The 25,883-nt window shown below is 36.1% G+C and overlaps 2 pseudogenes; one reads left to right on the top strand and one right to left on the bottom strand.

Moving 5' to 3' along the window:
• Window positions 1-214: 214 nt before the first annotated feature.
• LOC119518136 lies at window positions 215-503 on the bottom strand (annotated as a pseudogene).
• Window positions 504-2,122: 1,619 nt separating this feature from the next.
• On the top strand, window positions 2,123-25,151 carry LOC119517267 (annotated as a pseudogene).
• Window positions 25,152-25,883: the final 732 nt, after the last annotated feature.

The raw sequence follows: 25,883 nt of genomic DNA on the forward strand, positions 1-25,883 counted from the left end.
TTTATGCATTTTCATAGACTAAGATAACATACAAACTCATAGAAGTCTCCATTTATACTTTTAGAGCTCTTAATTCTTGCTTAGATTTGCCATTATCTTCATAAATATTCAATGAAACCACAAACAAATGTACTATAACTTTTGGAATCTATTCAAATTTTAAAGAAAAAAAAATCAGCAGCAGTTCCATAAAACAGAAAGGATATGAATCCCTTTACTTTCTTTTGCTTTTTGTATTAGTTGTTTGAAAAACACTAGAAGTTGACAGGAGGTTTTCTATATATTGTCCAAGAACTTGGTTTTCTGATTTTAGCTTCAGATTTTCTTCCTTAACTGCATCTATTCTTGCTGAGAGAACTTCAAGTGTGTGTTGGAGTTCCAACACTTGATTAATAAGTTGTGTTTTTTCCTCCAGTTCCACCTGATTTTCGGCCAATGGAATCCGTGTCAGTATTCAACATCTTGGGTAAAAAACTTTTGGGTCTCAGATACAAAACCCTTGATGAATGGTCTGCTGCTTGTAGCACCAGGAGAGGGGAGGGGATTCAGAAGAAGACGCCCAAGGCTGGGGCACTTGGACCAGAAGACACCTACAACTCCCTTGAGTTCATTTTTAAATGGACCTCTTATTGTTGTGTATGGATTTAAGAGTGAGTCTGCATCCACATGATATCAACAAGTTAATTTCATTTCGTTTATTTTATTTTCATTAGATTTTTGTTTTGGGGGGAATTCCTTTAATAATTTTCAAAATAAAACTAGTTAAGAGAAGTAATCTTTGTTTTTTTTTAGTTGATATAAAATATATCTTAAAGTGAACAAAAATAATTGTCTTAATTTTAAAGCCTGTTACATCAAACATGTTTTAAGCTGAGTGCCTTTCCTCAACATGTTAAAAAAGAAAATATATCTGTCATATATCAAACATGATATTTATTGCTGTGAACATAGTCCCAAATATTACAGATTTGGTCAATTGTGTGAGAAAGAGCAAGAGCCTTCAGGAAATCAGGTGAGAGAAATAGGAGTGGCAAAGAAACTCATGACTCGTACTAGAAAGATGTATATTCCTGGGGACAAGAGGTAGAGTGCAGAGAAAGCAGCTAGAAAAGATAATGAGTGGTAGACTAGAGACAAGCATAAGGGCACACTGAGAGGAGTAAATATGGACATAATTTGGATGAATAAAATATAGTACTACATGTTATTATGGGCAAATAACTATAGACACTAATAATTTTAAAAGAACAACTAAATATATCACTGTATTATTAATATTAAGTATACAACTGTGCAAGCTACTAGAAATTATCTATAGATGAATACATATTCAATGCAATTGCAAAATACAAAACACATACAAATTAGAAAAAGGATAAATAGGAATAAGGTGTGGAAGCCATGCTGCTTTACATAATTATTTTTATGTAATTATTTTTAAATGAACATTATATTTAGAAAGAATAAATGAAGATACCTTGTAGAAAAAGAAATTCATAAAATATAACTGCTTTAATGATTTTCAATAATCATGAAGAAAAGTCTTCATGGTAACCAATCTTAAAGCGACTCTATGATTGGAAGGAAAGAAAATACAGGCTTATAAAATTAGTGAGTTAATATATGGAGAGTAGCCTCAGTATATCCCTACAATAATGCCATAGCGTTTGATAAGATGTCCACTATATTAGAACAGTTTATAATATGAAACATTACATTGTAAAATGAGGCTTGAAGCTGTAATATAGATAAGAGAAAATATACACACACATATACACCATTTAGCTACATAAGTGAAGGATTCTGGGAGCTTACATGCTGAGGAGCAGGGGTGCTGCAGAGCATGTCCTTGTGGCCTCACCTAAAGGGTATTATATAACATCTAAATAATAGCGGTCCATGGAAACATGTACATAAAACCTAGTATTCCATATCCTTAGAAACAAAGCATCCTAAATAACACCAACAACATCATGAGGAAGTCTTGCCTTGGAGACATGAAGTCTACCCAGCTTCAACTTCAGGGGAACGCTCTTAATTATGACAAATGTATTTCGGACTTTAAAAGGGAAAACCCCTCCTGGATCCCCTGAAGCCTTCTCCTGCAAGGTGGACGCACTTTGTGTGGCTGATGAATTCCCTTTCAGGGCTCCAGGGAGCGCCGTAGAGTGAAAGGCTTCTCGGACTCCCGCTTTTTAAACCCGGGGATGCTGCTGTCCAAATGGTGATGTATTCTTACTCTTTTACATTTGTTCTATTTCTTTAATGTTTGAGCTAGTCATTTAATTCTAATCATTTAGTTTCTTTAATATTTTCTTAATTTTGCTAGTAACAATAAAATTAGCTTTTGAATTCTGAAGTAGTGTGAGAGTGTCTATTTCTTTTGTTCGAATCTGATCCTATCAAATTAAGCAAAAGATATACACATACACACACACACAGATCTTGTCATAGAAGGTGCTGAAGACTGATTTCTCTTTAGAGTTTTGTTTTAGTATGAGATATGAAAACTTCCCACCCAGCTTACTACAATTAAGTAAAGTCATACCTGCACAGTACAATTCTGTTTAGTCTTGTTTCCCTAACTAAGTCCTTTAGTTAGAATATGCACCATTTGAGAAGAAATATATCTGTAAATCACTATACCATGTTTAATATATACATAATGAATGTTTGAAAGGCAATTCTAGAAATAAAATTTTCATCTAAACTAGTATTTTCAAGATCCCAATATGTATAAGGTTGTCCAAATACCAATGAAATATATAAACATGAATCAATAGAGTCTTTGGCCTTAATCCATTATCACTGTGCTTCCACAAGCTAGGAAAAAAACAAAGAAAACTATTGTTAATTAGCAAGTAAGAATAAATTTATGCATCTATAAATACCTCCCCATGATGCTGAAATACAATCAATATTTACTTGCATATTTATGTGTGATACTTTGCTAGATGCTCTAAAGAATAAATAAGAATAAATAAACCCTTCTCTTAAGCAGTTTATGGTCTTAGTCTTATTGTAGAGAAAGAAACATTCTACAGAGACTCATTTGATTTTGAAAGGACCACATCAAATTAATCTTTGATTCTTTTAAATTTACATCTTAAATATAACGTCCCAACTCATTCTTTTGATTGCTACGAATGATTCATGCATAGTAAAGGCAGTACTGAAAGATTTTGTAACAATATGTGGGAGAGTTAATCATCTGGGTTTACATTTAAAAGTATTTATTAAGCCCTGCAAATATCTTTTTTTGCTGTTGTTCTTTTCATGCTGTTGATTCATTATTGTCAGAAGCCTTCTGCCAGATTTGGAAAACAAGTATCTATATATTTCTCAACTACTGAAGGAAATATGCTACAGCTAGTGCTTCATTTATCTACACACAGGCACACACACACACCTACACATTTGTTAGTTAACTCTAAAGTTAGAGAGACATAGTACATTTACTTGGAAATTAAGCTCTGCTGCTTTTAATGGAGAACATACACTAATTCTTAAACAGATTGCTTTTCTATGTAATCAAAAAAAAAACAAAAACATGTTTAGTCACAGATAAATGATCAAAATTTTAACTGTCTTAGCAAAATGACCTCACATTATCAAGAGATGACCTCACATTATTAAGAGATGTCTCTATATTACTGAATGGTTTGTACCTCACTGAAGTGATCCAGCTTCAACTTCAGAGGAGCACTTTGCTCATATGCCCCTTTACTTACATCCATATGTCCATGCTCTAAATAATTGATGTGCCTAAATGACTTCCTATTATAGTGATTCAGTGTTCAATACACATAAATAAGATTGTATACCAAATCGAAGGTTGCTAAGTAATCATTTAATTTTTTGCCGTGTGAAGTTACTGTAATATTTCCCCATTTATTGGAGTAATTAAAGGCATAAAGCCATCCAGATTTGTTTAAATTGTACGATGCATAGACGTCATGGAAATAGTTTTTTAGGTATGACTCTCAGGAGAGTATTCCTCACATCTTTGTTCCTCAAAATAGAGATCAGTGGATTCAGCATTGGAATTACAATGGTATAGAGCACAGATGCCACCTGTGCCTGGTTCAGGGAGAACATGTTATCAGGCTGTAGATATGTGAAAATCAGGGACTCGTAGAAGATGGTTCTACCCAGGAGGTAGTATGCACAGATGAAGAAGGCTTTCTGCCTGCCCGCTGCAGACTGGATGCTCAGGATTGCAGAAATGATGGGTGTGAAGCTGAGAGCTGACCTGGATCACTGTGATCATTCCCAGATTGCCCATCACTGTGACTCCATAGATGAAAAGGAACACCAGGGAGAGGAAGACACTCAGTTTAAGGGGCTCTGATAATCCCAGGAGAATGAACTGTGACTGAGTGCTGCATTTCCTTTCTCCATTTGCTACTATATTTCAGGTTCAGGAAACAGACAAAATTTTTTGCCTATCACCTAGGAAAAAGCTAATGGAGAAAAGGTGATTTTATATTAACTTCAGGACATGTAATATTGATACTAAACCCTGTTTTTATGAGTTATAAGAAAAATACAGTTTTCAAGTTATTCCAAATGTGACATACCTCAGTGCAGCTCACTGATCAAAAATAATTTTAGCATCAAGAAAAACTTTACATGGGATTCCACAATTACTACCACAATAGAATTAATTGAAATATTCTATTATGTTAGGCAGTTTGATGGACAAGAAATATAGTCAATGACATGCTTTATGGCCACATGGAAATTGACACCTGTTCCCTGATAAACTTAATAAGCTCTGTCAAATCAGTGCTACAGTTCTTGTGATACTATATAATATACACTTTGTTTTAGTTCATTCTAATAGTAACATAAATTTACCCAGGTGAGGTTCTCTGCAATCTCATTGTTGAGGAGTGTGATATCTTAGATTGCAGGAGGATTAGATACCTGGTTCATACACGTGTGCAATGAAAGTGGAGTGAAGAAAGACTTGACTTTAAGTCATGCAACATGGAATTATTTTCCCATATATTGGACTAAATTTAAAGAAATGGGAATAAAAAGTGGTCCTACATTAGGTTTTCTCTTCTACTTAATAAAAATATATGTGCATTATTTCCCTGCCCCAGAGATAAAAGAGGAATATAAACTTTGAAACTAATCTTACAAATTTCTAGGCCAATAGTAGGAAACTAATTTGTGGTAAACACAATAGAAAGCTCAAGAGAATACATTTCCTTTCTCAAGCAGAGAGAGTTCACATGGGCCTGACTCCCCATGACCAGCTCATGTACACATTACTTCAACCTTCAGAATTAAGATGGCATTTAGGGAGCATCTCCATGGACAATTTTACTAGATTTCAAGAAAGAAATTGATGTGAAAGAAGGAGGAAAGGGGAAGAAAGATGGAAAGAATAAGAAAAGATATACCTTTGTTTTTAGTCTGTATTCTTTCTCACACTGATAGATGTTCTGTAATGTGTGGTGTTCAGATGATACGGTCCCAATTTTCCACAGATTATCTCTTAATGCCAAAAGAAGTATTTCATGCCATAAGTGCACCAAAATTTGGACTCTAAGAGTTCTCTAATTAGAAGAACTGAGTTAGACCTACTTTTGGAATACATTTTGCTCAGAATATATATTCATTTCCATTTTCAAGCAATGTGAATCTAACAAACCTGATGGACAGACATTTCCTCCCTGGTTCTTAAGTATTCAGGGTGTGTACATAATTGAGTTAAGACTTTATAATTTAATTAAGCTCCTGGGAATGGGTACCTTGAATTCCCCAAATAACAATTATTCCCTATGGAATAAAAAAAGTAAAAAATATAAAAATAAAACTATGGAAGGTACAAGATGCAAACAATTAATCTCTATGGCATATCATCAGGAAATTCTTTTCTTAATACTAACCAGGGAAACAATTATTTTAAACCACTGGAGGCACCTAACAAATTTCTTGGTGCATTATGGAATTCTATATTCCAGTAAAGTGTACGATTGCCCATCTGTGTATGTGATTGCCATTCTGAAATCACATGCACATTTCTCATGAACTTTCTCTTTCTAATAATATGACAAAATCTCCTATCTTCATGCAAGCTATAGGGTCTAAAGCCACATGAGAACTCCTACAAATACCAGAAAGAAAATGAGCCTCCTGGCCAGAAAATTATATTAATAGCTTATACAACTGAGCATGTATGTGCTAGAACCTATACTAAATTTATATAAGTATCCACTTATTTGCTCTTCTTATTATCCCACCCAAAGATCTTAAATATGATACAAGATTAAGTAGTTTAATAATGATAAGATCTGAAAAAAATGTCAGTTCTTTGTTTGTCAACCTCTCAGAGATGACTGAGGCCCAGAGAGGTATAACTTGGCCAAAGTCAAAATATAAACATCATGTTTCCCCTATCAAATGGCCTAGAGCCAGTGCTGGGGCTGCATTTTCCCTAAGGAATCCCTAATACTGACAGCCATTAAATGAGACCACCTCAAATATCTGTCTTAGATATGCTCTTATTTATAATGCAAATCTAGTCCACAATATTCCAACATGTCTGTGTATCCCTGATTGTACTTAAAGACTTTTCAATGCATACATGAACAAAAAGGAGTTTCAAGTAAAGCAGTTTTCATATTCACATCTATCATAAAATGCATTCTGGTTTTCCTTCACACCTTCCCTTTCAAAATTTACCAAAAAAAGGCAAGGTATAACCAGCCTATATATGGTGGTAACCTCCATCAGTAAAAACCTGAGTACTCAAAACCAAGGAAAAACTTGGATATATTTTTCTTCATGAGACATTCTTTAATATTTAATTCTTCAGTCAAAGGACCATAAATCATGGCTAGGCTTTTTGTCTTTTTTGGTTTCATATATATTACTTTTAGGTCAAAGTATGACATTAAACTTTTAGTTTTTCTCCCAAGATGCTCTTGTTTGTCAAAAATTCACAATGTCTAATCCACTGTAAACTTTAGGTCTTCAGTTTTCACCTGCACCTAAGAGAAGATATCACTCCAGATGCTTCACCCTCTCCTAGAAGTACATGGTGTTACTGGTTACTCACTGCTTGTGTTGTTCAGTTGCCTAATGTCTTTAGCTATCTGATGGGTCCCAGTAAATTTATGGTTTTGTAGAAGATCTAGTTTTATGTGCTATAAGAGTGGAAGCAAATCCCTTTCTAGATTTCTGCTTCCTAAATTGAAGGCAAAAGTCAGATTTTGTTTTTTAAAGATTTAAGTAAGTGAAATTTGAACAAGCTTTTTAAATTGTCATTTAGTAGATCTCACTAAAGCAGACCCCTTTAAGAAACCAAGATAGTGAATGCCTCTAAATTTTTACTCTTAAAAATTCCAGTTGAAGATAAAGAGATGGCCAGATTTGCCTCTAATGAAAAGGATAAAGGGTATGATCATATTTAATTAATTATTAAAAGATCCATTGATGGTGAACGAGTATGAAAATGTTGATATATTATGGGGAGTATGCTAAAAGAATGAGTGATGCTACTATTTAAAAAAAGTCAACACAGTTCTATTCCCATCTTTGTTTCAATATTATAAAATTTAAGGATGCTCAAACCTGTATTATTCTAGTAATAAGAAATTTATACATGGATAAGTTGACTACTTTAAATAAAGAAAAATAAATCAGGCCCATCCACATCGAGCTACATCTCCAATTATATTTTGTAACTTTCTTTAAAAACTTCACCAAATTTTTAAATATATTTTAGTTTTTGAATAATAATATGCTAATTAAGTTTGTAAAAGTAATTCAATGCAAGCAAAAATCACATAAGATTTATTGCCACAGGAAACGAAAGGTGAATTTACATGTTTTTTTGTGTGTGTTTTGTTATTGTTGCAAAGGAATGCACTAGTGTGATTAAAAAGGAATATAAGTCTGGGTAGTAAGTGGAATTGAAGTATGAGTTAAGGGACAAAAGAATTGAAATAAAATATGATGATCCCTGTATTTCAAAGGAATCATGATGGATATCATATAGCTATAGTACATAATGGGGGGGAGGGGCTAAAGGTTTGTATTTTTCATGTTAATCTTACAATGAAAAATACTGATATAAATCATACTCTACATAGCAGCTATGGGAGCTACCACAAGTAATTTGAAAAATAAAGTTGGAGAAAGGAATAATATTCAAAAAGTCTTTTTGCCTATGTGGTTGAATCCCCAAATTATTGTCTTTATTATGTCATCCACTAATTTTAAAACATTGGTCAGAGCATTTAAACAGTAGAGAGCTCCATTTCCTCAGAATACTTAAGAGGAATTTGTGTCTTCATTCACAAAAATGTAATCATCCTTTGCCAAGTTAGGGGATAAATAACACTATCTACTATTTCAAAATGTATTATTCATTATTGACTCCAATCAATAATATAGTCACCAGCAAATACTAAAAGGATAGTAAGAAAATGTTATAAACAATATTTTTTTATTAAATTTCATAACTTAGATGGCATGTACAATGCCTTACAATGCTTACAACAGAAGAAAAGTGTAAGTGGAATATTCCTACATCTCTTAAAGGAACTGAATTATTCCTTACAAACATTCCAAATGACAAAACCTTGGAAATTGTTTTCCAAATTTGAAAATATCACCCTTCCCTCAGACTGGAATTTCTGCTATGTGAAACCTCCTCAACCATTCAGAATTGGACAACATCTTGGGAGAGAGCAGAGTAACAAAATATCATTGCCAACAGAAACAAACAGGATACATATTCAAAATCATAGAAATATAAATAAATGAAAGCAAGTCTGGAACAGTCCATAAAAAAGACAATAAAATATAAAGAGCCTATAGATATATAATAAGATATAATGAAGCAAGTCATTTCTGGGAGGGAAATTTATAACTCTAAATGCTCACATTAAAAAGAGAAAAAGGCTTCAAATCAGAGAATTAGTTTCAAACTGGAAGAACTAGATAAAGAGCAAACTAAACACAGTGAGCAGGTGGAAGAAAGTAGCAAAAATTAGAGCAGAGATGAATGAAATTGAAAACAAAAACAATAGAGATAATCAACAAAACCAAAGGCTGTTTCTTTGAAAAGATCAATAAAATTAACAAACCTTTAGCTAGGATGATAAAGAAAAAAAGAGACAAAATACAGATAATGAAATTAGATGTGAAAAAGGGGACATTATTACCAACCCCACTGAAATAAAAAGGAATGTAAGATGATACTGTGAATAACTGTACACCAATAAATTAGATAACCTAGAGGAAATGGAAAAATTCTTAGAAACACGCAAACTACCTTCATTGACTTGGAAGAAAAATCACAAACCCATTATCAGTAGGGTATTGAATCAGTAATTAAAATCATCCCAACAAAGAAAAGCCCAGGAACAGATGGCATCACAGAATTCTATCAAACATTCCAAGAAGACTTAACCCCAATTTAGATTGTATATATGATAACAGAATAAAAATTTAAAAATTCTATTAGGAGAAGTTTTCCCAACTCTTTTGAAACTATGAATAATTTTTAAATTATAAAAACTTACACTGTATATAAAAAACACATTTAATTGTCACTAATATGAGCCAAAGTAAAAATTTTGTCATTTTATTTCAGCTTTTAAGATAAAAAGAAATAATGGATTAAAAAAGAAAGGTCATAAATTGAACAAAAATTAAGTGTGATGGATGCACAGCTGTATGAGGGTACCCAGGGGCAAATGATTGTACACTTTGGATCTTTGGATAATTGTATGGTATCTGAACAATCTCAATAAAAATGAAAAAAAAAAAAAGAAAGGTCATAATGCATATACAAGATGAGACTTGTAAAAAATAATATTAATAAAAATAAGTGCTTATCGAAGACATCTCTGATTGCAAACAAAACAAAGAAGAATTGCTATAAACATGGGTTCTAGCCAATATTGAGTTCAGAGAAAAACATAATATTTCAGTAATTTATCCGGACCTTATATACGTAAAGTTTAAATTTTTAATATGATTTCAAAATGTAAATGAAAATAATGCACATTACAATTTACAATATTAGAATAAATTAATGAACAGTAATGTACCAGTGAAAATTCAATAGCATTTTCCTCCTAAAACAGAGGTTGAAGTTTGCCTTAAACTTTCAAAAATCATTCAAGAAAATGAACAAATATAATTCTGCAAAGAAAATCTTAGTAGAAAGTAAATGAATACAAATCACTTAAATGTAAAAAATATATTTTCAGTAACCATTTCTCCAGTATAAATAAAAAAGAATCAAGCATTTGCAAAATGAAGAAATAGTATTTTTGTAATATACATTGAATAGCACAGAAAATTGAAAGTGTAATTCTAGATTATATAGAGGAATTTTATAAAGGAAATTTTAGCCACCTACCTGACTAAAGTTTGTGAATGAAACAAAATTTTGATTCATTATCAATTCTTAGCTTTTCTCTATTAAAAATTTTAAAACAAATAACCCAGGAATTTAATCAAATAATTTATTTCTTTTTAAAAAACTTGAAAAACTTCTAGAAATTAGGAAAAGGGAAACAATTGTTTTAATCATATAGAAATTAAAGAATCACTAACTACCAAAGCTTGTTGACACATCACAGAATGGTAGGGTTTTCAAATTATTCGCAGGTAAACAAAAAAGTGATATCACTGCCTGGAGATAGGTAACCACACGAATTTACAAAACTTCAGGTGTTAAAGCATTGTTAGAGGAGATTCTTGACTTCACTCACGACCCAGGAAAACATTTGTCTCCCAAATTTAGATGGCATAAGAATTACCAAATGTTAAAGTGATGAGTGGAAACTGAAAGCTGCAAAAGATAAGTAGAAGATGACAAAATTCTGTAAATTTAGTTAATATCTCTCTCTCACACACACACACACACACATACATATACACATATGAAAAATTCATCTAGAAGACCATGAATAAAACGATCAAAAATGGTTAGGATATTTATACTATCTTCAACAATTCAAAATATTTTACAAATTTTCTTCAATGCTCACATTTCCTTTTTTCCATAACTTAATTCTATTGCAAGATTTTACTTTGTTCTAAGACCAAATATGAAAGTACTCTTTTGCATTTAGAGCTATTTGTTTGATTATGAATAAGATTTTTTAAAAGAGCATTTGTAAGACAGCAGTGGAGATTTTCGTAACAAATTTATTGTGCATTCAAAAGTTTTCAATACTGTAACTGTTCTGATGATTAGATTTAAAATATATTAGGAGGGCATTAAATATTTTCTGTTCATCCTCTGATTTAATCTTTACAACAACTCCATGGCTTTAGAATTATTATTTATCCTGTACAGTTGAGGAAAGTACATTTAAGTTTTCCTGCCAAAGAATCCCTGAAGACCATTTCTTATCATGCCATTTTTATTGTATCTTAAAGTCCCATGTCTTGAACTTTTTCTCTCCTTTTTTTCTGTTTTGGTAACCAACACCTGTTAATTCTCCGGAATTTCTTGTTGCAGAGGAGGATGAAAATATCCCCTAATGCCACCTTGCTGCATCCATAGAAATATTTGCTATTTTCACATTATTTACTGCTAGACAATTCTTCAAGAGAAGCTTCAACTAATCTCTTACCTCTGTTTTCCATTGAAGACTGTTGATAGGAAAGTCATAAGAATACATGAATCAGTCTTTCAATGAAGTGAAATATTTTCATTTTAGGGAAACTCTCAGCTAGAGTTTTCTGCATTTTTCTGCATGGATTCTGAATACACACACACACACACACACACACACACACACACACACACACATCACTACCAGTTTCCATACAATCTTCTGTTTATTCTTCCTGGAAGAATTTATCCAAGAGATCCTTATAGCTTGTTTACTTCCTTCATTATTTTTTTTTTTAATACTCATGACCCAAAACAACTCATAGCTCTTTTCAGCCCTTAATTATTTTTCCCTAGTATTTGTATGGTACTAGTATGGTATTCCTATTAATTGTGGCCCTTAGAATTCAAAAGGTTTTTCCCCATACCATTCTGTTGTCAACTCTCTGTACCAGTGTCATGCCTATCTATATTTGTAGTGCTGATCAGCTGAAGCAAACTCTTTCAATCCTATTGGCCTTCAATACAGCTCTGGTACTTATAATCCCACTAGCAGAGAATCACACCTTTAAATTCACCATCATTAACATATATGAACATATTAGATTATCATTTTCCATCACTAGATTCTGTCTATCACTAAGTCTCCAATATTCTACGGTATAATACATTGATTTTACATTGTTCAGGGAGATCATAGAAGTAGTAATAGATATCTCTCTTCTTGTGTTTGACTTACTTCACTCAGCATTATATCTTCAAGGTTCATCCATGTTGCCATATGTTTCAGGACGTTGTTCCTTCTTACTGCAGCATAGTATTCCATTGTATGTATATACCACACTTTGTTTATCCACTCTTCTGTTGAAGGACATTTGGATTGTTTCCATCTCTTGATGATTGTGAACAATATTGCTATGAACATTGGTGTATAAATGTCTGTTCATGTCACTGCTTTCATGTATTCTGGGTATATAATGACAAGTGGAAGTCCTGGATTGTAGGGTAATTCAATATTTAGTGTTCTGAGAAACTGCCAAATTCCCATCCACGGCAGCTCTACCATTATACATTCCCACCAGGAATGAATAAGAGTTCCAATTTTTCCACATCCTCTACAGCATTTATTGTTTCCTGTTTGTTTAATGTCAGTCATTTTTATTGGTTCTCATTTGCATTTATGAAGAAGAACATTTTTTCACGTGATTTTTAGCCATTTGTATTTCCTCTTAGGAAAAATACCTTTTCATATTTTTTTGCACATTTTATAATTGAGCTGTTTGTACTATTGTTGTTGAGTTGTAGGATACATCCTCCAATTTGTTGCTTAAAAAATGTCACCTGTTCAATGAATTCTTTCTAATGTTCCTATTTAAAATTTCAGCAATTACCTTTTCCCCAAACCCCTCTTCCTTTAGTGTTCTCCATAACATTTACTGTCATTTGAAACATCATTTATTTACGTACTTACTTGGAATACTATCTCTCTCTGCCCACTAGAATGTCAGCTCCAAAAGGGAGGAATTTTTTAAAGCTTTTTTTTGAATTATTTATCAACAGTGCCTAAATGTACAGTTTGAGTATTAATAAATATTTCCCTTATAAATATTTAGTTTACTATCCACAATCACTTGAGAGGGGACAAAAATGCATTATTATTACCACTTACAAGTGGAGACATGTAGTGACTTCCCCATCTCTACTAAGCAGTTAAACTGCAAAAACAATATTGCAACCAGGGTCCCTAACTGACCCCTAAGGTAAGCTTTAGTATTGCTTCTCAGTATGGTATTCCCTGATGTTAGAACACAGGTGATCATAGGCTATGGGTCAGCTACACAGAAGATATGTATACCAATAAGCTGCCCATTAGAAAATGCCTATGTTTACCAGGAAGATTAGTGACTCAACTCTGTTTTACAGGTTACAGTATTCAGGGATGCCATTATGTCCGTATCCCGACTGTTCTGTGTCATTTCATTGCTCAAGGCCTTCTGTGTCTATATATGGTATTTCCTGGCAAAGTTCAACTTTAGGAAGGCAATATATTGCAACAGAACATAAAAAAAGTGGTTTGCAAATAAGATGAGTTGGTATCTCAGATCTTATGCCCACTAGCAGTGTGACCTTGGCCTGATTACCTGATCTTTCTGTACTCCATTTTGCTCATCTGTAAAATGGAGGTAATGCCAGTATCTACCATGTAGTGATATTGTGAGAAATAAATCTGCTATTGCATGCAATGAGCTTAGAAACTAAAACCAGTTATGTAGTGATCAATGTAATTATAAATAACTCTTACGAGTTTATTCAACTAATATTCACTGAGTACATACTGTCCTGGGTACTGGAGGTACAGGTGCTAATTAAGACCTCATTATCGGCCTTTCCAAGTTTATAGTAAAGTAAGATTTTGTGACTCTTTTTTGAATGTGGTAAGAATTGGGCAGGCTGGATATAGTATGAGAGAAAGGACAAAAATAAAAGCATCTTGAGAGAAGAAAAAAGTTTATGACTAGTTTGTGATGTGAGGAGAGCTTCAAAGGCTGAGGGAATAGTAATACCTCTTGATAGATACAAGCTGTGATTAATAATATGCAAAAATATAATTTATATTCTTTATTACCACATTAAGTCATGCCTACTGACCATCCTCAAAATACTGTATGAGACTTAATTTAATTTGAAGATGCTTTTTTCTTTTATTTGGCATATGTTCATTGAACCACTGTGATTGCGTTTCTCTCCAGGGGACACATACATTAGAATTCCCTCGACAATTCATTTAATATGAAGGTCTCAGTATTCCACATAAAACTTTTTGACACAAAATACCTGTGAATTTGCTTGCAAACAAGCTTCCCAAGCAATTCCTTTGTACACTAAGACTAGTAAAGACCTTTTTTCACCTAAGTACATGACGTCATGCAAAGTTCAAGGAAAAAGAATTAGTAAAATATTGCAAATCATTCATTCTTTCAGAAAAACACTTATTTTCCTTTCTTATTTTAAATTCATTATAGAGTGTTAAGTATGTGCTGAGCAGTGATAGAACAATAATGAACTAGACTCCATCCCTGCCTTTGAATGTTTGACATATATGGAGGAAAAAGCAGGTACAATATAAATAGACTTTGCTAGAAACTTAGATACAGCAAAAATAATTTATTTAGTCTCGTGTGTGAGGGGAGAAATAATAAATATTACAAAAAGGAGGGTCCAGTGAACTGGGCCTTGTCCAAAAAGTAGAGTTTGAGAGGCAAAGACAATTCCAAGAAGGCAGTGGACATGTAGGTCATTTGTATCGATAGTGCAGGTGCAGGTAGAGGTGTAAAAATAGGCATAGCTATCACTGTCAGTTCAGTTAACCCATAGATACAGGTGCACAGATAAAATCTGTAAGTAATTTATTACAAAGTAAAATGTAATAATAAAAGAGAGATATGAAATAATTTTGTGTAGTATACAGAAAAAGATGATTTTGGATGGCATGAGCACATTTAGAGAAAATGAATTCAGTTGTCCTTAACATGGATTGTACCTATTCATCTTCTTTGTTTCTATTTGTTTCAAGAGCAAGCACGGACTCCCAGGATGCTCATTAAAAATGGCAGTACAATAACAGAATTCATTCTCCTGGGGCTTTCAGATCGCCCAGACCTCCAGCCTCTCCTCTTTGTGTTGTTTCTGGTTGTTTACCTTGTCACACTCTTAAGCAAACTGGGTATGATCATGCTGATCAGAAAGGACCCTCGTCTTCACACTGCCACGTACTTCTTCCTCACTAACTTAGTCTTTGTGGACTTGTGCTACACCTCGAATGCAACTCCACGTATGCTGATGGCTTTCTTATCTGAGAAGAAGACCATTTCCTATGCTGGTTGCTTCACTCAATGTTATGTTTGCATTGCACTCATACTTTCCGAATTCTACATGTTGGCAGCAATGGCCTATGACCGTTATGTGGCCATATGCAACCCACTGCGCTACAGTGTGAAAATGTCCAGGAGAGTCTGCATCTGCCTGACCACATTTCCTTATGTCTGTGGATTCTCAGATGGTCTCTTCCAGGCCATCCTGACCTTCCACTTGACCTTCTGCAGATCCAACATCATCAACCACTTCTACTGTGCTGACCCACTGCTCATTAAGCTTTCTTGCTCTGATACTTATGTCAAGGAACATGCCATGCTCACATCAGCTGGCTTCAACCTCTCCAATTCCCTCACCATCATCCTGGTGTCCTATTGCTGCCATCCTCAGGATCAAATCAGCTGAAGGAAGGCACAAGGCATTCTCCACCTGTGGTTCTCACATGATGGCTGTTACCCTATTTTATGGAACACTCTTCTGCATGTATGTGAGACCACCAACAGAAAAGACTGTTGAGGAATCTAAAATAGTAGCTGTCTTCTACACATTTGTAAGCCCAGTGCTTAATCCATTGATCTATAGTCTGTGAAACAAGGATGGAAAGCAGGCACTGAAAAATATCTTCAGATGCAATATGGTCACAATGATGGCAATGCCCCCACTTTCCATTAAACCATAATTCTAAACCTTTGGCTCAAAATCTTTGCATTGTGATGCTATTTGTTATTCTCTATGAATATGTCTCTTGTGTCTCAGCTTAAAGGCTAAGGTCCAGGTAATGAGGAGCTGCATTTTTAAATCTAGGCTACCTCTCCCCAACTTGTGGTCCATGAACCTGCAAAATCAGCATAGCCTCAGAGCTTGTTAAAAATGCAGAATCCCATTGTAACCTCTGATCTCTGTATACAAATCTGCATTTTAACCAAATCCCTAGGTGGTTTTTAAGCTTTTTACAGTTTGAGAAGCACTGTGCTAGGTCCCAAATTCTCTACTTGTGTGCCTTGGCACATTGGTGTTCTCTGACTGCTTACAAATATATATAGTATGACCATGTTCTCAGTTCAGTTCCTTGAATTTCCTTTATCCTCAGTCCCATATATTTAGAGTGGTCTTTAAGAAACACATCTTTCTACACTCTCTGAGTAAAAGCAGAAACAATGGCTCAGGAAGGTGGTTTACTGTTTCTGAATAAAGTGTTTGTATAATGGTGGGGATAGCAATGGGAAAAGATGGTGGGGTCATACTTGAATTTGTGAATCTGGATCAAAGAGCTATAGGAACTCACCCCCTCCCTCTGAAACTCCAGCTTAGGCAGAACACTTTCTCTATAGCCTTCCTTTGTAAAACCTACAATAAATTGATGTGCAAGGAAGGACTAAACTTGAAGTAAAATAGAGGATTCAAAGAAGCAATAGGACCTAACAAATATTTGAAGATTGCTTTTATTCCTGATTATGCTTAGTTAAGTAAAACTAACTCAGACACTCAGGAAGACGAGTGGACACCCAGGAAGGCACCCAGGAAGACGAGTGGGGCTCAGCAAATTCTGGATGGTACTGAGTCTTCGAGGACCCTGGGGATGCCCCAGGGATAGAGAGGCTGATCCCAAGGTGCCAAGGGTTCAATGCTTGGAACAGCAGGCTGGAGACCCGGGACCCCAGGCACCGGTATGCAAATCTGCTTCTTGCTTTTCTCACTTCCTTAAAAATGGGTGGTGTTTCCAGTATTCCAGCTGACAGTCCATTGGGCTGCCTGCAATGAAACTGAGATAATCTTCCCACTCCAGAGCCTAAAAGGAAAAAGCGGCTATACCCCTATTTTACAATTAGGTCTCTTTTGTTAAAAAAAGGAGCGAAAGTAGCAAGAAACTCTTTATGTACAATTTTTGTGGCCTTATATCAGAAAAAAAATCCATGAAGGGCTCTTGAAAATTATGTTATGCCCAGGAGGACTGACAGGAACCTCCTCCTCATGATCCTTCTTTGTGGTAGGAGACAGGTATTTTAAATGACCATCCTTTAAGTAGCCCTCCCCTGTACAATTCTGTCCCAGAAACTGAAGTGCCTCTAGAACCCCCTAGGGTCAAGACCCTGACCTCCTCAGCACCTTCCTTACCTCCACCCTACCCTAGCCCAGCAGTATGTACATGCAGTGGGGCCCCTACCACCCCACGAAGGAAAAAAAAAGGGAAAGAGAATGGTATGTTTCCCATTTGGAAAGTGGCAAACGGGGACATGGAAACCATCAGCTTTCATGTTCCTTTTTCTATGGCTAATCTGGCACAGGGTAAGACACAGGAAGGTTCTCAGAGGACCCTCCAGATTTATGGAGGAATTTACAAACCTGGTATTAGCTTTTGATTTTATGTGGGGGATGTGCAAGTCATTCTTTCCTCTTGTACTCCCTTGGAAAAACATCAAATCTGGACCATAGCCCAGGGCCATGCAGACCAACTTGTGTGTCAGCAGCCTGCCCAACATGCAGTAGGAGCAGTAGCATTTCAAAATGTTAATCCAAACCGGAACTAGCTTGTCAAATAGAAGGAATAAGAGTGTACCACAAACTTCTAAATTATAATATGCTGCAGAGTATAACTAAGGAGGATAAAGAGAACCCTGCCCTATTTCAGAAAAGGCTGGTGGAGGCTATGAAAAATATACCCAAGTAGACCCCAAATCCCCAGAAAGGCAGATAATGCTTAAAACATGTTTTATTGGTCAGTCAGCTATAAGCCAAAACTTCATCTTCAACAAACAGGACTTTAAAAGAAAAACAAGGCAGGTATATAAATTATGTTCTACCTGTTACTTAACATAACCCTAGTAAATGTGTTAAAGTAAAACAGGAGAAAACTTCTGCTATAGTTTATCAAATATTCTTATTTCTAAAAGTAGTTTCAGTAACCAAAAAACAAAGAAATCAAAGTATGGGATAGTCAGCCACACTTAGCTAAAGCCAAAGCCCTGCTCCCAGAGAACTTAGCTCAAAAACCAAGGCTAATTGCCCTCCCCTGAGCTCTAGAACTAGGAAAAGGGAAAAAAGTGAGGCTTTCTCCCAATTAATCACCACCAAGAGATACTCAGTCTCTTAGATCTTGTGCTCTTATTGACAAAAATAGCTGTGATTTGTTGCCCTTACCATCAAAAAATAATACTAACATCTCTTGGAAAAATAACAGGTTCAACATGACAGCCAAAGTCAGAGCCCAATAAACCAAGGCCCCTCCCCCCTTTTTTATCATTTTTATTGGGATTGTTCAGATACCATACAATTATCCAAAGATACGAAGTGTACAATCCTTGCCCCTGGGTACCCTCATACAGCTGTGCATCCATCACCACACTTAATTTTTGTTCAATTTTTAGAAACTTTTCATTCCTCCAGACAAGAAATAAAGTGAAAGATGAAAAAAGAAAAAAAGAAAAGGAAACTCTAATCCTCCCCTATCCCTAACCAACCCCCCTCAATTGTTGACTTGTAGTATTGGTATAGTACATTTGTTACTGTTCACGAAAAAATGTTGAAATACTACTAACTGTAGTATATAGTTTATAATAGGAATATATTTCTTCCCTATATGCCCCTCTATTATTAATTTCTAATTGTATTGTCATACATTTGTCCTGGTTCATGGAAGCGATTTCTAGTATTTGTACAGTTAACCATGGACTTTGCCCACCATAGGATTCAGTTTTATACATTCCCATCTTTTAACCTCCAACTTTCCTTCTGGTGACATATATGACTCTGAGCTTCCCCTTTCCACCTCATTCACACACCATTCAGCACTGTTAGTTATTCTCACATCTTGCTACCGACACCCCTGTTCATTTCCAAACATTTAAGTTCATCCTAGTTGAACATTCTGCTCATACTAAGTAACTGCTCCCCATTCATGTCTATGAGTTTACATGTTATAATTAGTTCCTATCATTGAACCCTGCAATAATTGTCCTTATGTGTCTGGCTTATTTTACTCAGCATATTGCCCTTGAGGTTTTGTCATCAACTCATTTTTTTTTTTTTTAATATGGTTTTGTTCACTCACCATACATTCCATCCTAAGTAAATAATCGATGGTTCTCTGTATGGTCATATATTTATGTGTTCACCACCTTCACCACTATCTATATAAGGGCACCTACATTTCTTCCACAAGGCAGGAGGGAGAGTCAAAGAAAGTAGAGAGGCAAAAGAAAGAGGAAAAAAAATGACAGCTAGGAAGCAGCAAAAGGAAAAATAACCTTAAATCAAAGTAGAATAAAGAATCAGACAATACCACCAATGTCAAGTGTCTAACATGCCTCCCCTATCCCCCCCTCTTGTCTGCATTCACCTTGGTATATCACCTTTGTTACATTAAAGGAAGCATAATACAATGATTCTATTAGTTACAGTCTCTAGTTTATGCTGATTGCATCCCTCCCCCAATGCCTCCCCATTTTTAACACCTTGCAAGGTTGACATTTGCTTGTTCTCCTCGTAAAAGAACATATTTGTACATTTTATCACAATTGTTGAACACTCTAGATTTCACCAAGTTACACAGTTCCATTCTTTATCTTTTCTCCTTTCTTCTGGTGTCTCACATGCTCCCAACCTTCCTCTCTCAACCGTATTCACAGTTATCTTTGTCCAGTGTACTTACATTGTTGTGCTACCATCTCCCAAAATTGTGTTCCAAATCACGCACTCCTGTCTTCTATCACTCTAGTGCTCCCTTTAGTATTTCCTGTAGGGCAGGTGTCTTGTTCACAAAGCCTCTCATTGTGTTTGTCAGAAAATATTTTGAGCTCTCCCTCATAGTTGAAGGACAGTTTTGCTGGATATAGGATTCTTGGTTGGTGGTTTTTCTCTTTCAGTATCTTAAATATATCACACCACTTCCTTCTTGCCTCCATGGTTTCTGCTGAGAGATCTGCACATAGTCTTATTAAGCTTTCTTTGTATGTAATGCTTTTCTCTTGCTGTTTTCAGGATTCTCTTTGTCTTTGACATTTGATAATCTGATTATTAAGTGTCTTGGCATACGTCTATTCATATCTCTTCTGTTTGGAGTACGCTGCGCTTCTTGGATCTGTAATTTTATGTCTTTCATAAGAGATGGGAAATTGTCTATTATTGCTTCTTCCCCTTTTACCTTCTCTTCTCTTTCTGGGACACCAATGATATGCACATTCTTGTACTTTGTTTTATCCTTGAGTTCCTGGAGACGTTGCTCATATTTTTTCATTCTTTTCTCCATCTGCTCCTTTGTATGTAGGCTTTCAGGTGTTTTGTTCTCCAGTTCCTGAGTGTTTTCTTCTGCCTCTTGAGATCTGCTGTTGTATGTTTTCATTGTGTCTTTCATCTCTTGTATTGTGCCTTTCATGTCCATAGATTCTACTAGTTGTTTTTTTGAACTTTCAATTACTGCCTTATATATGCCCAGTGTTTCCTTTACAGCCTCTATCTCTTTTGCAATATCTTCTCTAAACTTTTTGAATTGATTTAGCATTAGTTGTTTAAATTCCTGTATCTCAGTTGAAGTGTACGTTTGTTCCTTTGACTGGGCCATAACTTCATTTTTCTTAGTGTAGGTTGTAATTTTCTGTTGTCTAGGCGTGGTTTCCTTGGTTATCCAAATCAGGTTTTCCCAGACCAGAACAGGCTCAGATCCCAAGGGAAGAAATATTCAGTATCTTGTTTCCCTGAGGATGTGTCTTAGAAAATTGCTCCACCCTGTGATGCCTCAGGTCACTGTGCTTTTCTGCCCAGCAGGTGACGCCTGTTAGCCTATAATTCTTGACTAGTGTGAGGAGGTATGGCCGTGTTCCCCCAGGCTCTGGGGTCTGGTTCTGAATGGAAAGGGCCCCACCCCTTTCCTCTTAGAGAAGATAGATCCCCTAGGGGGGAGGTCATTAGCATTTCAATGGTCTCTTTCTCTGCTTGTGCTATCTCCACCCTTCCCTGAGTCACAGCCCTGGAAACTGAAAATGACTGGTGCTTTCTCCACTGAGCCAAAAAAGAAATAGATAGTCCCCTTCAGACCTAGTCCAAGGCGACCCTCCAGCTCTCCAAGGTCAGTCATCACCCAAAGCCTCTGTCTGTTTTTTGGGGATTTGTACCTGTAGTGAGCAGTTCACACTCACTACTTAAAACTCCAGTTGGAGCTCAGCTGAGCTATATTTGCTTGCTGGCAGAGAGCTTCTCTCTGGCACCACGAGGCTTTGCAGCTTGGGCTATGGGGGAGGGGGTCTCGTGACTTGGATCCACAGTTTTTACTTACAGATTTTATGCTGTGTTCTCAGGAATTCCTCCCAATTCAGGTTGCTGTATGATGAGTGGACGGTCTCATTTGTCCCCCCGCAGTTATTCTGGATTATTTACTAGTTGTTTCTGGTTTTTTATAGTTGTTCCAGGGGGACTACTTATCTTCCACTCCTCTCTATGCTGCCATCTTTCCCAACTCCAAACCAAGTCCCTTTTAAGCCTCATTCCTACACCCCTTAACTTGCCATATGCATCTTCTTTTTCCCAGGTGAGCAGGAATGAGCTTCCCAGCTAGGACTCTGTATTAGTTAGGGTTCTCTAGGGAAACAGAATCAACAAGAGATAACTAAATATAAAATTTCATAAAGTGTTTCAAGCAACTGTGGGGATGCATGAGTCCAAATTCTGTAGTGCAGGCAGCAAACTGGCAACTCTGAGGCAGGTGTTTGATGAACTCCCCAGGAAATGCTTCACTGGCTAGTCAAAGAAGAAATGAAGGTCCTCTATCTTCCTTGCTTAAAAGTCTTCAACTTGGATTAAATCCAACTGATTGAATCCTCTCATTGTGGAAGACACACCCTTTATTGATGTAATCAGTCACAGCTGCAGCCAATTGACTGATGGTATAATATGCCAGCTTTCTGGTTTATTAACTAGCCACAAATATCCTTGCAGTAATGGTTAGGCCAGTGTTTGCTTGACCAGACACCTGGACACCATCACCTGGCCAAGTTGACACATGAACCTGGCCATCACAGATTCCCTCTTGAATCTAAAGGATCGCCATTCCTTACCCTCTTCCCCAGTCATTCTTGACTAATGCCTCATCTAGGCCTGGTCACTTCTATCTTCATCTTGCTATTAATTGACCCTTGAATTTTTAATCTTCTCACCAAGTTTATTTCTTGCAGACTGGAAGCCTTTCACACCAAACTAATGCTGATGTGAGGACTTTTAGCCATTCCAACCAGCCCTCTGGACTCCTCCCCTCTTGACTTAAATAAGATAGCCAGAAAGTTCTATGCCCCATCAGGTAGGGCCTATACCCCTGATAAACAAGAAGTATCTACAGAAGACAAACCTACATCCCTCAGCAACTCTTAAGATTAAGGGGCAAAAATCTCTGAGCAAGAAGTTGAGGCAGGCTAGAACAGGGAGAGAGGAGAGAGGAGAAACCATGAAGGAACCCTTGAGCAAGGGCAGTTAATCAAAGTCTGGAGAACCTGTCCTGGACAGACAACCTGCCTGGGGCCTACCTACTTATAGGAAACACCCAGAGGCAGCCCATCCACCCAAATGCACTATCTACCACAAGAGAACACCCTGGAGAGAAGGGGGTGTAGGAGAAAGAGCCCCAAACAAGGAAGGGGGAGGGGGAGTAAGTAAAGCTAAGCAATAAAAGCAGATGGCACCACATTGTGGGGGCCTCTTGCCTCTGACCTTCTTTTCTTTGCAAGAGTGCCTGTATGTTCTCCTACATGTGTACCTAATAATTTTTCTACCTGCTTAAGAAGTATTTCAGGAAGACACCTTCTCTAAATTTCTTTCTTCCCTTCAACTTGAACCTTGACTGCATGTAAAGGTGACACCACCCTTGTTAAAGCTGAAACAATTTTTCAGAGTATTAGGGGAACTGAGCAGTGGCAATGAGCACTTACATGACAGAGCCCCAAAGTGGAAGTGAATGTTTGGAATACAAAGTCTGGGACACCCCAGAGCCACTGAGGTCCTTTCATACCTTATTTTTTCCCTAATCACTCTTGCTCCCCCATAATAATAATTTTATCTATCTATAGATATGTATCTATAGGTATAAGTATCAATAGATATCTCTCTTTAGAGATAGCAATTGATACACATGCACATATAAGTATTTGTTTATAAACTATATATATGCTTTATACATAGAAAGTGTAAGATTTACTTTCATCCACAAATATGAATTTTTGACCTTTCAGGCACAAAAACATCCCACAAAACTGAGGAGATCCTGAGCTGTGTCTTAAAAATTAAGTAAGATTAGGTGATAAGAGGGCCAACTGAGATACACTAGAGAGGGCAACAAGGACATATATTGGAGGGTGAAAGAGAAGCTTGAAGATATTAAGAGCATCAGACAAGGAGATCCCACTTCTACAAGGATGTGCACCATGTATCAATTCCATTTATGGCCTAGTTTATTCAGCGATGCATGGCATAGGTAAGTTTCAAGACTAATGCCTTAGATACTCTATAAAAAGGTATACCATAAAACAAATTACAGTTACAAAGAAAGGAATGTTTTCATCCTTATGTCCAAGGAAATTGTAAATGGACAAATATCATAAAGAGCTCCTGAAATGATGCCATTAAATAAAAAAAGACTGTTTCTGCAAAAGGAGCTCTATAACAATTTAGTTGTTATTAATAAGTCACATGTTTAATAGGATATTTCTTTATGCCACATTTAATTACATTTTTGGAAGGAGATGAGAAGTATCATGACATAATGGGGGTAATGGATACATGACAACATGCAACTAGAAGTCAAGAAAATAAAATGCTAAAGAAAAACTACACAACCATGACTGAGTTTATTCTCCTGGGACCGATAGATCGAGCTGAGTTGCAGCCTGTTCTTTTTGTGGTATTCCTAGTGATCTATCTTATCACAGCAATAGGCAATATGACCATGATTTTGTTAATCAGAAGTAACTCAAAACTTGACCCTCCAATGTATTTTTTCGTTAGTCACTTCTCTTTTGAAGATGTCTCTTACTCCACCACTGTCACTCCTCAGATGCTAGTTAATTTCTTATCCAAGAGAAAAACCATTTCCTTCATTGGTTGTTTGATGCAGTTCCACTTTTTCATTGCCCTGGTGATCACTGACTATTATATCCTTGCAATAACGTCTTATGGCCACTATGTGGCCATCTGTAAACCCTTGTTATATGAGTATAAAATGTCCCGACATACCTGCTTCTCTCTGGTTGCTGCTCCCTATATTTATGGCTTTGCCAATGGTCTGGCCCAGACCATCCTGATGCTTCGTCTGTCCTTCTGTGGACCCAATGAGATCAACCACTTTTATTGTGTGGACCCACCTCTCATAGTCCTCGCCAGCTCAGATACCTATGTCGATGAAACTGCCATGTTTGTGGGGGCTGGTTTCAACGTCACTGTTCTCTCACCATCATCCTCATCTTTTATATTTTCATCTTCACAGCCATCCTGGGCATCCGCTTAGCTAAGGGGAGGTGCAAAGTCTTCTTCACCTGTGGGTCCCATCTGATGTCTGTCAGCATATTTTATGGAACTCTGTTCTGAGTATATTCATGGCCCCTTCAGAGACATCAGAACAGGGGAAAATTATAGCTGTTTTTTATATCTTTGTGCATCTTTTGTTAAATCCTTTTATCTATAGCTGGAGCAACAAAGATGTTAAAAGGGTAATAATGGAAATTATTCAAAATAAATTGTTTCCGAAAAAGTGGAAAACAAGGAATGAAGCTTGAGGCATGCAACTAGTGAATGGACCTTGAGGTCAGTATGTTGAGAGAAATAAACCAGAAACAAAAAGACCAACATTATAATGCCTCACAAATATGGACTAACTATAATGTGCAAATTCTGATGATTGAATCTGAGAGCACAGATTATCAGGAGAAGACATTGTAAAGCTCTTATAGCAGTCACATCTATTCATGAGTTGTAACAGTTATTTCTAAATTTTGAGATGTTGAGCTCTTTGTGTTATAACCTGGTCAGTCCCTAGAATTTTGGGTATCTGTGTGATACCTGAGACTCAGAACTAGAGTTTGGCAGCTATTAATGTCAGTATTATCCCATTCAGCAAATGTTGAAGCTGAAAAAGAGATCAGAATTCAATTAGAGAGATGAATGAAATGGACTTGGTTATGGCTAAGGTAAAGCAGTCTAAGGGTAAAGGATGATATTGACTGTGTTTAAAAACTTCAACTTCTGTGTGAGACCAAAGGAAGAGATACTAATTTGGCACAAAATCTATGTTTTTTGTAGCACACTATATAATTTAACTTGCATGGTCAGTTTGTACAAACACCCTATTTACATGGTAGTTTGAATAGGGAGTGAACTCTAGTTTGTTTTTAAAAGTTAATGTGAAGCTCCTCTACATCCCAGATTAATTTCAGCAGAG

Source organism: Choloepus didactylus, chromosome 21 (assembly GCF_015220235.1).
Source record: "Choloepus didactylus isolate mChoDid1 chromosome 21, mChoDid1.pri, whole genome shotgun sequence".
In the NCBI taxonomy this organism is placed as follows: Eukaryota; Metazoa; Chordata; class Mammalia; order Pilosa; family Megalonychidae; genus Choloepus; species Choloepus didactylus.